At 49.7% G+C, this 15801-nt stretch overlaps 2 non-coding genes and 4 pseudogenes across 2 annotated transcripts; all 6 read left to right on the top strand.

The window, feature by feature from the left end:
- The first annotated feature begins 530 nt into the window (after positions 1–530).
- On the top strand, positions 531–649 carry LOC119184026 (5S ribosomal RNA; annotated as a pseudogene).
- A 5645-nt stretch (positions 650–6294) lies between these two features.
- LOC119180450 (5S ribosomal RNA) lies at positions 6295–6413 on the top strand (annotated as a pseudogene).
- A 5626-nt stretch (positions 6414–12039) lies between these two features.
- LOC119185741 (5S ribosomal RNA) lies at positions 12040–12158 on the top strand (annotated as a pseudogene).
- Positions 12159–12854: 696 nt separating this feature from the next.
- Positions 12855–12973, top strand: LOC142777647 (5S ribosomal RNA). The gene has a single exon (XR_012888283.1). It is a non-coding gene; the product is annotated as a 5S ribosomal RNA (ribosomal RNA).
- Positions 12974–14703: 1730 nt separating this feature from the next.
- Positions 14704–14822, top strand: LOC142777713 (5S ribosomal RNA; annotated as a pseudogene).
- Positions 14823–15509: 687 nt separating this feature from the next.
- On the top strand, positions 15510–15628 carry LOC142777666 (5S ribosomal RNA). The gene has a single exon (XR_012888302.1). It is a non-coding gene; the product is annotated as a 5S ribosomal RNA (ribosomal RNA).
- The last annotated feature ends 173 nt before the right edge of the window (positions 15629–15801 follow it).

Here is a 15801-nt window from a genome sequence, read left to right as displayed (position 1 = left end):
AAATATCCGTCCGTGACAATGATGCTATCTGCCCTGGGACAGGCATTGCCTAATTTGTAAGCTCCCAGAAACCATAGACCATGCGTTTTTAACTTGCTGGAAAGGAGTATATTTTTGGGATGTGTTGCAAAGAGCTCTTAGCAAAGAATTCCTGTTGAACCCACACGGGATCCGGTTCCTGAGTGTACAGGATGAAGATGGGCTGCCATTCGACGCAATTATGCTCATGGGCCTCCTCTCGTTGTGGCGTTCAAGAATGGCAGGCTATCATTTTGATAAAGATGCACGGCTGGGTCGAGCCTACTTCAGAGAGAGCGTCCATTGGTTTGTTGAGATTCACAAAGCGGTACCGGAACCTCCCGACTGGCTCTCAAGAGTAGAGCCACTGGTCACGTTACCAGAATTTTAATCCGACGATACCAGCATCACGCTGGTTGAAAGCAATGTCATCGTATCTACGTGGTTCATGGTGTGGTTCACCATCAGTGTTGTTTGTGTGGTATGTTATGTACCGAAGGCAGGTAATAAAAAAAATCGGCCATACCATGCTGAATGCGCCGGTTCTCGTCCGATCACCGAAGCTAAGCAGCATTGGGCTCGGTCAGTACTTGGGAAGGAGACCACCTGGGAACACCGAGTGCTGATGGCACCTTCTTTTTACTTTTCGAAATTTCTCTCTTTTATTGCAGAAAAGGAACTTAGGGAGAAGGAGAGTGTTGTTTAATTTTGCGACGTCATTGGTTGCCCGTATCAAACACGCACATGACCATACGTATATAGCCAATCAAGATTTGATGCGTGCGCACATGTGTTTAAATTTGGCACCCAGTGCGCGTGCAATACTCTATTTATTTTTTTAAGCCTCCCTTTATCTTTTTTATTTTTGTTCAAAGAAGGAACAAAGCGGGAGGGGGGGGGCGACTTGCGGTTCAGCATCCGAGTGTGTTAGCCACTAGACCACCGTGGCAGGTTACAATAGCATTAATGAGCATTCCAATATTCCTGCTTTATGTCGGTCCCTCGTGTGCCACTCAATTATAAAAGCCGACGCAACAGGCGTTTGTTAAGTTACAGAAAATGACTTACGAGCATGGCCGGTGGCGACGGCCCGCAATTGCACACACAGCTGTGCGTGAACGTTGGTGCGCCCGTGCTGGTGCGCCCCAGCGAAGGAACAGAGCAAGCTCTCTGCAGGAGAACAACAGACGTTATTTTCACGTACCTTCAAAGTTTTCTACCAGGATAACATAACACGCTGCATAAGCCGTTAACTGTAACTTGGAAATATAGAAATGGCCTGTAGTTCGTTATAGGTTGTGTTGTGGAGTGACAGATTTCCACCATAGGCCATACCATGCATTCTTCTTCCGGCAGCGCAAGCGAACGGACGCGGAATCATGAGCTCCGACAGAGCGGCAAACGCGGCCCGCGTCGGCCGCGGAAACAGGATTGACGGTGCAGATCAGAACTACGAGATCGTGCTGCTTACGTTGCTCACTGGCCGTGTTGTACTGAACACTTTGTTTTTGCACGGTGATGTGCGTGAGCGTCCCTACAGAGTCGAGGACTTTAGAGACGCCCTCGAAACCGTTGGAGTGCTACCCGACGTCGTCGCCTTAAGAGCGTACCAGATTAACCACATCTGGGCCGTCACCCTCACCAGCAGAGAGGCGACAAGGAAACTGGCCGCGCGGAAAGAATTGAAGGTAATGGGCCGCCGGTGCATAATTATTGATCCTGAAGAGCAGCAAGTAAAGATCCGCCTGCATTGAATGCTCTACGGCGTCCAAGACGAGGACATCCGGACAGCTTTCGCCGCGTTTGGTAACGTCACTGAAGTAAAGCGAGAACGGTGGCGTGTGCAAGGCATGAGGGAAAAAGGCTCGACAACGAGAAGCGTGCTGCTAAAGCTGAAGCCGGGAATGAAGGTGGATGACCTGCCCCACCAGGTGCGAGTCGCCGGTGAGTTGGCCCTCGTCGTCGTTCCCGGGCGGGCGATGCAGTGTTTGCGTTGCTACGGCACGGGCCACGTGCGTCGAGATTGCAGGGTGCCCCGCTGCTCGAAATGCCGGCGTTACGGACATGCGGACGCTGACTGCGTCCGTACTTACGCGTCGGCGACCGGGATTCCAAAGGCTGACGAGCACGACGAACTCATGGACGTCGTCGAGGCTGAGGAAGCGGCCAGGGGAACCCAGGAGACAAGAAAGCAGGCGGGGCTTTCCAGCGATGACGCCCCGAAACGAGGTCCTCTGGCAGACCGACAGCCTGAAGCCGACACGACTGGGCCTACATGCTCCCAACCAGTAGTACAGGGTTCGCTGGCGTTCACGGAACGGGACGCCGGTGAACGCGACCTACCAACGCTGAAAGGAGCGGCGAGTGAAGTCGACGGGTCGACCGGAACGGCGGGGAAAGCGTCCAAGGACGGTGATTTTAAAAGTCCGAAGGACCTACAAGCTGACGAGAGTGGCGTACAAGCGCCAACCAGCCTGGCCGTTGCATCGAAACGGCCCCACCCTCCGAACAGCCATGACTGTCCTGAGGAGACGCTGGCCGGCGTCGAGGAACCCCCTGCAAAGACGCCACAAGTACGGCGGTCCACCCTCCGGCCGTGCCCGAACATTCCTCCCGACAAGCGCAGCGGCGACGTCGAGCAAGTTGGGCAAGTTCAAGCCACGGCCTCGGACTTTAGCCCTGGTGATGGAGCCGTCTAGCCAAGTGCTAGACGCGAGAGGTGGGCCTAATGCTGCTGGTCTCTTTCCCTATCGGCAAAATGGCACCTGTCTGTCCGTTAATTGTCGCTACCATTAACGTTAGAGGATTGGCAGGAAAAAGAAAGCAGAGCCAGCTTTACCGACTTCTAACTGAGCGTGACATAGACGTCCTGGCAGTTGTGGAAAGCAAAGTAGACGTCGAGGAGAAGACTAGCAGCATGGTTCAACGTTTGGCGCCCAGATTTTATGTTGTCGTGAGTCACGCAGTAGGCACATCGGCTGGCTGCATACTTTTTGTTAAGAAGTTACCGGGGCTTGAAGTGCTCGACCACTTTTCGTGTTCGGCTGGCCGATGTGCTGCGCTTGATTTTTCACTGAACAACGCAGATTGGCGTATTTTGTGTATTTACTCGCCTAATAAGGTTGAGGAAAGGGCTCATTTCTTTCTTGGTTTAGAGGATCGACTAGCTATAGGAAAGCATTTGATTATGCTTGGCGATTTCAACTGTGTCCTCAGTGCGCGCGACAAAACTAGCACTCGAGCTTTTAGAGATAAAAGCACAAGCGTTCTGACACGCATAGTTGAAAAGTGTGAGCTTGAGGATGTCGCGGAAAGTCTCTGTGGCTCGGGTGCAGTAAAGTACACGTGCTTCGAAGGCTCTAGCCATGCAAGGTTGGACCGGATTTATGTGTCTTTGGAGATCCTGACGGAGTGTTCCAATTATGAAGTAGTGCCTGTTTCCTTTTCGGACCATTGTTTAGTCCAGTGCTCTATCGGATGTTTAAAGAAACGTAACTACTTTTCAAGGGATCTATGGAAACTGAACGATAGACTGTTGCAAGTCGAAATTTTCATTCAGGCCGTAAATGATGAGATTAGCAACTTAGACCCTAGCAAAGGCCTGCACCTTTGGCAGTAATGGGAATTACGTAAGGAGACTTTAAAATTTAAAGCGATAGACAGGGCAACGCGTATACGGTAGGATTACAAAAAGGAAGAAGCAGATTTAAATGCTCTGCTCGATAAGCTTGTCAAGCATGAATGCCGAGAACCCGGCAAATGGTCAGAAGACGTTCGAAAAGTGAAGGTAAAACAGAGCGACTGGACGAACAGCGTTATCGCGGGGCCCTGGTGAGGGCAAGGGTGGATGACTCAGCTGCCAGTGAAAGGCCCTCGAAGCGTGCGCTCGGCTTGGAAAAAGCACGAGCCGAGACGAACCACGTTCGGGAAATCGAATGGGGAGGGAAAATATCAACAGATACAGACGATATCAAAACGGCGTTTACCGAGCATTATAGGGCATTGTTCACTGTGCGGGACGTAGATTTCGAGAAATTTGAGCACGACTTTCTGCCTCTCATTCCCCGCATCGAGGACGAAAGGAAAGAGTATTTAGAGCGGGTAATAACGGAAGTAGAGGTATAGGAAGCGATTGAAAAGTTGAATCCAGGGAAATCGCCTGGGCCTGATGGGTTAACGGCTGCTTTTTACAAAACGTTCAAGCACGAACTGTGCCCGATGCTGACAGTTGTTTTCAATGAAGCATACAAATTGGGCACATTGCCTCCGTCGTACCGGTCGTCCCATACTGTATTAATCCCCAAAACCGATAACGTCGACAAACTAACATTTGTCACAGCGTACAGACCGATAGCTTTCACTAACGTCGAATATAAGATACATATGAAAGTATTAGCACGCTGACTACAGACTGTGATTCGGGGTATCGTTGGACCTCATCAAACCTGTGGTATTAAAGGGCGGTCTTTTGTCACCAATATCCATAAAGCACGGAGCATACTAGAATGGTGTGATTATTCACTTGAGCGGGTCGCCATTCTACAAATTGATATAGAAAAGGCTTTCGACTGTGTAGACCATAGGATTTTGTTTGCAATTTTAAATCACGTAGATCTTGGTTCGGTTATCTGCGAGGGAGTGGCTCTGGCGTACCAGAACTGCACTACGAGATTGATTGTAAATAAGAGACTGGGGGCACCCATCAGTGTGCAACGTTCGGTTCGCCAGGGCTGCCTCTCAGCCCCCTCCTTTTTTGTATTTACATTGAAACGCTGTGAATGAAAATAATCAGACACAATAGCATCCTTGGTTTTAACTTACAAGCCGCAGAAGTGAAACTGCTGGCTTATGCAGATGATATTGCTATCTTTACTCGTGACCAGCGGAGCATCACACAGGCTGTCCAATGTGTCCGTGAGTTCAGCCAAGTTACCGGTAGCGGCGTGAACTGGGGCAAGTGCCTTGGGCTCTGGCACGGGATGTGGCCAGCGAAACCTGACCACTTCGCAAACATGCCTTGGGTGACTAACCCAGGCAAGTACTTTGGCGTTCCACTAGACTCTTATCGTGACAGCGATCAGTATTGGAAAGGGAAGGTTAAGGAGACACGAGAGAAAGTGGAGAAGTGGAAAGGAGGCGCCCTTTCGATCTTTGCCAGAGCCACAATTTGCAACTTGTTTTTCATCAGCAAGTTGTGGTATGTTATGCAGGTCATACATTGTTCACTGACTAATGTGCAGAAACTGCACAGGATATTTGCGACATTTATTTGGGCTTCTGATTGGGAGCGGTGCAGTCGCACAAACTTGTTTAGACGGGTGAAACACGGAGGTCTCGGACTAGGCCACCTCTTTCTACGACAACTAGTTAACCGGTTTTTGTTTTTTTAGAGATGCGACTGACTCTTTTCTATGCACAGTATGTCAACTCAGACTAGCAGGCGCACTCCCTGAATATGTTGTTTCAACCCAACATTGTGTGGGAGGGATCGGGGGTTTTTATAAAGAAATTGTGTTCAGTGTAAGGTTTCTCACTGTACGTTTTTCACGAGAGTATCTGGCTGCCGTAAGACGAAAAGAACTTTATTTTGCGTTATGCGATATCGTTTTTCCAGTGCCTATATACCGATCTTCATTCAGTGGAGGCCCAGGTAGCGATTTTCTAAAGAGGGTTAAAAGAATGCAAGTCATGCCGGGAGCCAAAACCTTTTTCTTCAAGCTGCATAGTGGGACACTCCCTGTTAAAACGTTTTTGAGAAAAAGGGTTGCTATTTGCCTTGGGGTACCCATTGCTTTATTTGTAAGCTGCCAGAAACGGTAGACCATGTTTTTCTACATTGTTGGGAGGGGGTTTCTTTTTGGGATGTTTTGCAGAGATCAGTAAAAAAAGAATTCCCTTTAGACTCGCATGGCATTAGATTTCTAAATGTAGACAACGATGACGGGGCTCCTTTTGACGCGGTTATGCTCATGGGCCTCCATTGCATATGGAGAGCGAGAATGGCAAGTTACCACTGTGATAAGGATGCACGGCCGGCATATGTCTATTTCAGAGAAAGCATTCACTGGTTCCTTGAGATTTATGAAGCGGCACCCGAGCCACCAGTATGGCTTCCACGACTGAAGCCTCTGCTGACCTTGCGAGTGTTATAGTACCGAAATCTGCACCATCCTGGTTGACTGTTAAGTCGTCATGTAAATATTGTACATTTCATACTTTCTTACCAGTGTCGCTTGTATTAGGTGGTTTGTACCAAATGCAGGTAATAAAGAAAAAAAAATCGGCCATACCATGCTGACTGCGCCGGTTCTCGTCCGATCACCGAAGCTAACCAGCATTGGGCTCGGTCAGTACTTGGGAGGGAGACCACCTGAGAACACCGAGTGCTGATGGCACCTTTTTTACTTCTCAAAATTTCTCTCTTTTTTATTACAGAGAAGGAAATTAGGGAGAAGGAGAGTGTTGTTTAATTTGGCAACGTCATTGGCTGCCCGTATCAAACGCGCACATGACCATACGTATATAGCCAATCAAAATTTGATGCGTGCGCACATGTGTTTAAATGTGGCACCCAGTGCGCGTGACATACTCTACCTATTTTTTCAACCTCCCTTTATCTTTTATTATATTTTTGTTCAAAGAAGGAACAAGGCGGGGGGGGGGCGACTTGCGGGTCAGCATCCGAGTGCCTTAGCCACTAGACCACCGTGGCAGGTTACAATAGCATTAATGGGCATTCCAATATTCCTGCTTTATATCGGTCCCTCGTGTGCCACTCAGTTATAAAGGCCGATGCAACAGACGTTTGTTAAGTTACAGAAAATGACTTATGAGCATGGCCGGTGGCGGCGGCCCGCAATTGCACACGCCGCTGTGCGTCAACGTTGGTGCGCCCATGCTGGTGCGCCCCACGAAGGAACAGAGCAAGCTCTCTGCCGGAGAACAACAGTCATTATTGTCACGTACCTTCGAAGTTTTCTACCAGGATAATATAACACGCTGCATAAGCCGTTAACTGTAACTTGGAAAGATAGAAATCGCCTGTAGTTCGTTATAAGTTGTGTTGTGGAACGACAAATTTTCGCCATCGGCCATACCATGCTGATTCTTTTTCCGGCAGCGCAAGCGAACGGAGGCAGAATCATGTGCTCCGACGGAGCGGCGATAACGGCCCGCGCCGGCCATGGCAACGGGATCGATGGCGAAGATGATAAGGACTACGAGATCGTTCTGCCTACCTTGCCCACCGGCCGTGTTGTACTGAACACGTTGTTTTTACACGGTGACGTGCGTGAACGTCCCTACAGGGTCGAGGACTTCAGAGACGCCCTGGCGACGGCTGGAGTGCTACCCGACGTCGTCGCTTTAGGTGCGTACCAGATACGTCACGTCTGGGCCGTCACCCTCACCAGCGGTGAAGTGACGAAGAAACTGGCCGCCATGAAAGAATTGAAGATTAAGGGTCGCCGTTGCGTAATTATTGTTCCCGAAGATCATCAGGTAAAGCTTCGCCTGCATTTGATGTTCTACGGTGTCCAAGATGAGGACATTCGGACAGCCTTCGCCGCGTTTGGCAATGTCACTGAAGTGACTCGCGAACGGTAGCGTGTGCAAGGCATGAGGGAGAAAGGCTCGACCACCAGAAGCGTTCTCCTAAAGCTGAAGCCGTGAGTGAAGGTGGACGACCTCCCCCATCAGGTTCGAGTCGGCGGTGAGTTGGCCCTCGTCGTCGTTCCCGGGCGGGCGATGCAGTGTCTGCGTTGCCACGGCACGGGCCACGTGCGCCGAGATTGCAGGGTGCCCCGCTGCTCGAAGTGCCCGCGTTACGGACACGTGGACGCGGACTGCGTCCGCACCTACGCGTCGGCAACCGGGCTCCCTAGGGCTGACGAGCATGACGAACTTATGGACGTCGTCGAGGCCGAGGAGGCTGCCCAGGGAACCGACGAGACGAACAAACAGACGGGACAACAAACGTCGTCATCGCCTTCCGGCTGTGACCCCTCGACTGTTGAAGCTCCGGAAGCGAGACCAGCCCCCGTAGGAGACACCGGGAAGGTTGTAGCGGCAACGCCCGTAAGAGTGTCTTGCGACTCCAATGTGGCTACCGAGGCGACGTCGAAGGCGACAGTGTGCTCCGAAACTCGCCAGGCCGGTGAGCTTAAAAGCCTGAACGAGCCGCTGCTCGAGAACAGTGGCACCCCTTCATCGAACAGTGTGGCTGCTTTGAAGCGGCCCCACCCCCAAGCGAGCAAAGGCGGTGCCGAGACGGAGGTGCCGGGTGTCGAGGAACCTCCCGCTAAAACAGCCCAAGGACGGCGGCCTTCCCTTCGGCCGCGCCCGAACCTGACGGCCGACAAGCGAGTCGGCAATGGCGAGAACGTGGGTCAAGCCCCACCGTTCCACCGGACGACAATGCCAGTGATGGCGCCGTCTAGCCTTGTGCTAGACGCGAGAGGTAAGCGCCATGCTGCAAGTCTCCCTTCCTTCCGTTAAAATGGCGCCTATAATTCCGTTAAAGGTCGCTACCATCAAGGTTAGGGGTCTGGCAACGAAAAGAAAGCAAACCCAGCTTTATAGACTTGTAACGGAACGAGATATAGACGTCCTAGCAGTGCAGGAGACAAAAGTTGACAGTGATGAAGAGACCGGCAGCATGGTGCGACTTTTTGCGTCAAGGTTTTTTGTGGTTGTCAGTCATGCCGTAGGCACATCGGCTGGCTGTATACTTTTTGTAAAGAAGCTTCCAGGGCTGAGAGTTAACACCCAATTTGCTTGCGCAGCTGGCCGGTGTGCCATGGTTGACTTCTCACTGAATAACGCCAAGTGGCGTATTATGTGCGTGTATGCGCCCAACAGGGTAGAAGACAGGGCCCTTTTCTTTCACGGCCTAGAACAGCAGCTTGGCGAAGGAAAGAAGTTAGTAGTTTTGGGCGATTTTAACTGTGTTCTGAGTGCACATGACAAGACGAGCACTCGAAGTTTCAGAGATAACAGCACGGTCGTGTTGGCACGGATTCTTGAGGACTGGTGCCTTGAGGATGTAGCAGTGTGTCTCGAGTGTGTGAGTTCGGTTAGGTTCACGCGATTCGAGGGCCCAAGTTACGCGAGACTCGACCGCATTTACGTATCTGTTGACATTCTACCGATGTGTTCTAGTTACGATGTTGTCCCGGTGTCATTTTCTGACCACTGTGCAGTCTTGTGCTAGATCGGAACTGTAAAGAAACGCAATGGGTTCTCGTGGGAAACATGGAAATTTAATAGTAATCTTCTTCAAGACGAAGAATTTACTTTATATGTAAAGGAGGCAATTAGCGAGATAGACGCCAGCAAACACCTTCACATTTGGCAGCAGTGGGAGCTTTGCAAGGAAACTTTGAAATTAAAAGTCATTGATAGGGCCACGTGCATCCGACTTGAGGAGGAAAAAAAAAGACTGAATTGAAAGCGCTTCTCGAAAAGCTAGTGAAGCATGAAGGTTTAGGCCCCGGTAAATGGATCGAAGACATAAGGAAAATAAAACAAAAGTTAGAACTGCTGGACGAACAGCGTTATCGGGGTGCGCTCGTGAGAGCAAGGGCGGAAGATACCGCGGCGGGCGAAGCACCGTCTAGACGCGCGCTTAGACTGGAAAAATCACGCGCCGAAAATAACCACATACGGAAGATAGAGTGGGGCGCTATCTTATCAACCGACACGGACGGTATAGCGACAGCTTTCGCGGAGCATTATCGCAGGCTGTTCGCATTGCACGTGACCGACTGTGAAGCCTTCAAGGAAAAATTTTTGCCTGTCATGCCCCGTCTTGACGATGAGAGAAAAAAAGAGTCTGGAAAGTAAAATAACCGTTGCCGAGGTAGAGGAAGCCATAAATAAATTAAACCCGGGAAAGTCGCCGGGACCGGACGGTTTCACTGCCGCTTTTTACAAAGAGTTTAAAGACGAAATCAGCCCTCTTTTGACATTCATATATAATGAAGTGTATAAAGTAAATACGTTGCCTCCATCATACAGGTCATCCCATACAGTCCTGATTCCAAAAACAGAGGATGTCCATAAACTGAGATCTGTAACAGCATATCGACCTATAGCTCTGACAAGTGTCGAGTACAAAATTTATATGAAAGTATTGGCCCGAAGATTGCAGACGATTATGAAGGACATCGTCGGGCCGCACCAAACATGTGGCATCAAAGGCCGCTCGATTGTCCTAAATATACATAAGGCACGCAGTGTTCTCGAATGTTGTGAGAACTCTGATGAACGAGTCGCCATTTTACAAATAGATTTTGAGAAGGCATTTGACTGTGTGGATCATAGCTTATTGTTTGCTGTTTTGGACCATGCTAATGTTGGTTCTGTTATTTGTGATGGAGTGGCCCTGGCGTACCGAAACTGTACAAGATTGATTGTGTATAAGAGCCTTGGGTCCCCCATTAGTGTGCAACGTTCGGTGCTCCAGGGTTGTCCCCTCAGCCCCCTGTTATTTTGCTTGTATATTGAAACCCTTTGCTTAGCCATTCTAAATGACACGCGTATAAATGGCTTCCGGCTACAATCTTCAGAAGTCAAGCTGCTTGCTTATGCTGACGATGTGGCCATTTTTTCAACAGACCAAAGTAGTATTAAACAGGCGGTTGACACTGTTCGCTAGTTCAGCCATGTCACAGGAAGCAGAGTCAATTGGTCCAAGTGTCTCGGGCTCTGGCACGGATCCTGGCACACGAAACCTGACCACTTTGCAAATGTGCCCTGGGCGACAGTCCCGGGCAAGTACTTGGGCGTCTCGCTCGATGCGTATCGAGACAGTGCCCAATATTGGCAGAACCATGTTAAAGATATGCAGGAAAAAGCTGAGAAGTGGAGGGAGGCGAGTCTGTCAATCTTTGCCAGAGCCACCGTCTGCAACCTGTTCTTTATAAGCAAGCTTTGGTACGTGCTGCAGGGGCTGCACTGCTCGCGAACTAATGTGCAGAAGTTTCACCGGATATTCGCTGTCTTTCTGTCTTTCTATGGGCTTCCCAGTGGGAACGATGCAGCCGAACCAACTTGTTCAGACGGGTTAAAGACGGGGGCCTAGCCCTCGGTCACCTGTTTTTACGGCAACTTGTGAACAGATTTTTGTTTTTTAGAGACCTTACTGATCCATTTCTGCGTACCCTGTGTCAACTGCACCTCAGTAGATTTCTCCCTGGATATGTTGCGACTACTGAGGCCTGTGCAGGAGGGATTGGTGGGTTCTATCGAGAAGTTGTGTCTAGTATAAGATTCCTTTCTGTGAGATTTTCAAACGAATACCTGTGGAGCGTAAAAAGAAAAGAGCTTTATTTCGCATTGTGTGACATTGTGTTTCCAGTACCGCTTTATCGGGCTATACACCGTGGAGGACCAGGAAGCAATGTTTTAAAAAGGGTTAAAAACATGCATGTACAGCCTGCAAGCAAAACATTCTTCTTTAAGCTGCACTCGGGCACATTGCCAGTGAAAGTGTTCATGGAAGCAAAGGGATGTTTCTCTCCTTGGGGATCCCATTGCATAATTTGCAAGGCACCAGAAACAATTGACCAAGTCTTCTTGCATTGTTGGGAGGGCGTGTATTTTTGGGACGTGCTGCAGAGAGCTATTAAGAAAGACCTTCCATTGGACCCGTATGGAATCCGGTTCCTGAATGTTGAAAACAAAGACGGGGTACCATATGATGCAATCATGCTCCTGGGCCTCCACTCTTTGTGGAGAGCGAGAATGGTGGGCTACCATTTCGACAAAGATGTGCGGCCCGCTCGAGCCTATTTTCGTGAGAGCATAGACTGGTTTCTCTCTGTTCAGAAAGCTGTACCCGAGCCACCTGACTCGCTCCCGCGGGTAGATAATCTTGTGACTCTGCCCTGTATTTTAGCGCGACACCAGCGATATGTTGGTGCACTGGAGACACTACCTATGTGCATTGTACATGGCGCGATTTGATTGTCTGTGTCATTTGAGTTACATGTAAGATTACCAGAACCAGGCAATAAAAAAAAAGTCGGCCATACCATGCTGAATGCGCCGGTTCTCGTCCGATCACCGAAGCTAAGCAGCATTGGGCTCGGTCAGTACTTGGGAGGGAGACCACCTGGCAACACCGAGTGCTGATGGCACCTTCTTTTACTTTTCGAAATTTCTCTTTTTTATTGCAGAGAAGGAACGTAGGGAGAAGGAGAGAGTTGTTTAATTTTGCGACGTGTTTGGTTGCCCGTATCAATCGCGCACATGACCATACGTATATAGGCAATCAAAATTTGATGCGTGCGCACATGTGTTTAAATGTTGCACCCAGTGCGCGTGACATACTGTATTTTTTTTTCAACCTCCCTTTATCATTTATTTTATTTTTGTTCAGAGAAGGAACAGGGTGGGGGGGGGGGGGGGGGGCGTGACTTGCGGGTCAGCATCCGAGTGCCTTAGCCACGAGACCACCGTGGCAGGTCACAATAGCATTAAAGGGCATTCCAATATTCCTGCTTTATGTCGGTCTCTCATGTGCCACTCAGTTATAAAAGCCGACGCAACAGACGTTTGTTGAGTTACAGAAAATGACTTACGAGCATGGCCGGTGGTGGCGGCCCGCAATTGCACACAGAGCTGTGCGTGAACGTTGGTGCGCCCGGGCTGGTGCGCCCCAGCGAAGGAACAGAGCAAGCTCTCTGCCGGAGAAGAACAGACATTATTGTCACGTACCTTCGAAGTTTTCTACCAGGATAATATAACACGCTGCATAAGCCGTTAACTGTAACTTGGAAAGATAGAAATCGCCTGTAGTTCGTTATAGGTTGTGTTGTAAAACGTAGATTTTCGCCATCGGCCATACCATGCTGAATGCGCCGGTTCTCGTACGATCACCGAAGCTAAGCAGCATTGGGCTCGGTCAGTACTTGGGAGGGAGACCACCTGGGAACACCGAGTGCTGATGGCACCTTCTTTTACTTTTCGAAATTTCTCTTTTTTATTGCAGAGAAGGAACGTAGGGAGAAGGAGAGAGTTGTTTAATTTTGCGACGTGTTTGGTTGCCCGTATCAATCGCGCACATGACCACTCGTATATAGGCAATCAAAATTTGATGCGTGCGCACACGTGTTTAAATGTTGCACCCAGTGCGCGTGACATACTCTATTTTTTTACACCTCCCTTTATCTTTTATTTTATTTTTGTTCAAAGAAGGAACAGGGCGGGGGGGGGGGGGGCGTGACTTGCTGGTCAGCATCCGAGTGCCTTAGCCACGAGACCACCGTGGCAGGTCACAATAGCATTAATGGGCATTCCAATATTCCTGCTTTATGTCGGTCCCTCGTGTGCCACTCAGTTATAAAAGCCGACGCAACAGACGTTTGTTAAGTTACAGAAAATGACTTACGAGCATGGCCGGTGGCGGCGGCCCGCAATTGCACAAAGAGCTGTGCGTGAACGTTGGTGCGCCCGTGCTGGTGCGCCCCAGCGAAGGAACAGAGCAAGCTCTCTGCCGGAAAACAACAGACATTATTGTCACGTACCTTCAAAGTTTTCTACCAGGATAATATAACACGCTGCATAAGCCGTTAACTGTAACTTGGAAAGATAGAAATCGCCTGTAGTTCGTTATAGGTTGTGTTGTGAAACGTAGATTTTCGCCATCGGCCATACCATGCTAGAGCATTGTATGGCCGATGGCGAAAATCTACGTTTTACAACACAACCTATATATGCTCCTAGGCCTCCACTCTTTGTGGAAAGCGAGAATGGCGGGATACCATTTCAACAAAGATGCGCGGCCCGCTCGAGCCTATTTTCGTGAGAGCATAGACTGGTTTCTCTCTGTTCAGAAAGCTGTACCCGAGCCACCTGACTGGCTCCCGCGGGTAGATAATCTTGTGACTCTGCCCGAATTTTAACGCGACACCAGCAATATGTTGGTGCACTGTAGACACTACCTATGTGCATTGTACATGGCGCGATTTGATTGGCTGTGTCATTCGCGTTACTAGATTATTACCGAAACCAGGCATAAGAAAAAAAATTGCCCGCAGCTTCCCTCGGGGGAACACTGAGGAGGATGCGGAGCATATAATTGGTTAACGGGGTGTTGGTTAACGTGGTTGTGAAATGGGGTGTTAAATTGCGACTTACTTGGGTCGATGGCTAAATTGGTTAACGTGGTTGTAGGAGTGAGTGTTAAATGAGTGAACACGTACACACGTATGCGAAAGGGCGGCGCTGGTCGAAGGGACGTCGATCATTGTGTTTGTGGATTCGTTGGAATTCATTTCATCGCGACCTTGGACGTCGACGCGCCGTACAAACCAACCGACGAGCGGCAACTGAGCGAGCGAGCGCCGAACTTGAGTATATATACAGCGCGACGGCGCATGCACTGTCAGCTGTCGAATGTTCGAGAAGGGGGAGAAGCGCAACGGCGCATGCGCGCGCGTCAGCTGCCGATGTTCTCGAAGCGTGACGGCGCATGCGCGCTACATTATACAGCTAGTGAGTGTTCGTGAGGAGGAGAAGCGCACGCGGTGTGTAGAGGAGGAAGGGTGCACAGATGGTGGAGGAGTGAAGCGCGCGCGGTGTGTAGAGGAGGAAGGGATGCACAGATGGTGGAAGAAGGAGTAGGAAGCTTGCGGACGGCGCCGCACTACAAGCCTCGAGTATTAGATGCTCCGCATCTAAAAAATCGGCCATACCATGCTGAATAAGCCGGTTCTCGTCCGATCACCGAAGCTAAGCAGCATTGGGCTCGGTCAGTACTTGGGAGGGAGACCACCTGGGAACACCGAGTGCTGATGGCACTTTCTTTAGTTTTCGAAATTTCTATTTTTTCTTTCAGAGAAGGAACGTAGAGAGAAGGAGAGAGTTGTTTAATTTTGCGACGTGTTTGGTTGCCCGTATCAATCGCGCACATGACCATACGTATATAGGCAATCAAAATTTGATGCGTGCGCACATGTGTTTAAATGATGCACCCAGTGCGCGTGACATATTCTTTTTTTTTTCAACCTCCCTTTATCTTTATTTTATTTTTGTTCAAAGAAGGAACAGGGCGGGGGGGGGGGGCGTGATTTGCGGGTCAGCATCCGAGTGCCTTAGCCACGAGACCACCGTGGCAGGTCACAATAGCATTAATGGGCATTCTAATATTCCTGCTTTATGTCGGTCCCTCGTGTGCCACTCAGGTATAAAAGCCGACGCAACAGACGTTTGTTAAGTTACAGAAAATGACTTACGAGCATTGCCGGTGGCGGCGGCCTGCAATTGCACACAGAGCTGTGCGTGAACGTTGGTGCGCCCGTGCTGGTGCGCCGCAGCGAAGGAACAGAGCAAGCTCTCTGCCGGAGAACAACAGGCATTATTGTCACGTACCTTCGAAGTTTTCTACCAGGATAATATAACACGCTGCATAAGCCGTTAACTGTAAATTGGAAAGATAGAAATCGCCTGTAGTTCTTTATAGGTTGTGTTGTAAAACGTTGATTTTCGCCATCGGCCATACCATGCTGAATGCGCCGGTTCTCGTCCGATCACCGAAGCTAAGCAGCATTGGGCTCCGTCAGTACTTGGGTGGGAGACCACCTGGGAACACCGAGTGCTGATGGCACTTTCTTTAGTTTTCGAAATTTCTCTTTTTTGTTTCAGAGAAGGAACGTAGGGAGAAGGAGAGAGTTGTTTATTTTGCGACGTGTTTGGTTGCCCGTATCAATCGTGCACATGACCACTCGTATATAGGCAATCAAAATTTGATGCGTGCGCACATGTGTTTAAATGTTGCAC

This window comes from Rhipicephalus microplus, chromosome X, assembly GCF_043290135.1.
Source record: "Rhipicephalus microplus isolate Deutch F79 chromosome X, USDA_Rmic, whole genome shotgun sequence".
Taxonomy (NCBI): domain Eukaryota; kingdom Metazoa; phylum Arthropoda; class Arachnida; order Ixodida; family Ixodidae; genus Rhipicephalus; species Rhipicephalus microplus.
The sequence above is the reverse complement of the archived record's forward strand: the minus strand, read 5'-3'. Positions and strand labels throughout refer to the sequence as shown.